This window comes from Chiloscyllium punctatum, chromosome 18, assembly GCF_047496795.1.
Source record: "Chiloscyllium punctatum isolate Juve2018m chromosome 18, sChiPun1.3, whole genome shotgun sequence".
NCBI lineage: Eukaryota > Metazoa > Chordata > Chondrichthyes > Orectolobiformes > Hemiscylliidae > Chiloscyllium > Chiloscyllium punctatum.
The window spans coordinates 12,136,018-12,136,652 of record NC_092756.1 but is presented as its reverse complement, the minus strand read 5'-3'; the positions used below and the strand labels follow the sequence as shown (position 1 = coordinate 12,136,652).

Genomic DNA, 635 nt, shown 5'->3' with positions numbered 1-635 from the left:
CCTGGATGTCTTTCAAACGGAAAAACGTTCACAGCAACTTGACATGAAAACGACAATCACGCTCTTTTTCATTATCCCAAGGCAACCGACATTTCAATGCAGATTCGTTAACAGGGTCAAACCATGCTTTGAGATTCCATAATAGCGTTGATACAGATAAACTGACCATTGGAGTCTCGATTTCAATACAACATCTGTGGCTATTGGAGAACAGTCGATGACAGTGGGATTCGAACCCACGCGTGCAAAGCACGATGGATTAGTAGACCATCGCCTTAACCTCTCGGGCATCACGTCACCAATGGGGGAATGAGAATGAACTTATGAATAATTGAATTGCGTAAATTATGCAGAGCAGCAGATATTTCTCCCTGGTGTTGGTGAAATGATAAATAACACAGTACAGTTCCAGGACTATGGTCTTATCTCTGGTTTCTGAGGCAAGTGCACTCCCATTGTCACACTCTACACACAGTGATCTGAACAAAAATGAGGAAATGAATATGTAACAAGGTCTGTTGAATTCTGTGAAGATTTGAAGTCAACGGAATGAAGAACCCGAGACAGCAGGAGGTTTTCTTTCAATACAGCGTTGTATAGAGCTCTTAAGGATAGTGGAATCATGGGTTATGGGA

General features: G+C 42.0%; 1 non-coding gene across 1 annotated transcript; it reads right to left on the bottom strand.

Moving 5' to 3' along the window:
- Positions 1 to 215: 215 nt before the first annotated feature.
- Positions 216 to 300, bottom strand: trnas-acu (transfer RNA serine (anticodon ACU)). Its single transcript has one exon. It is a non-coding gene; the product is annotated as a tRNA-Ser (tRNA).
- Positions 301 to 635: the final 335 nt, after the last annotated feature.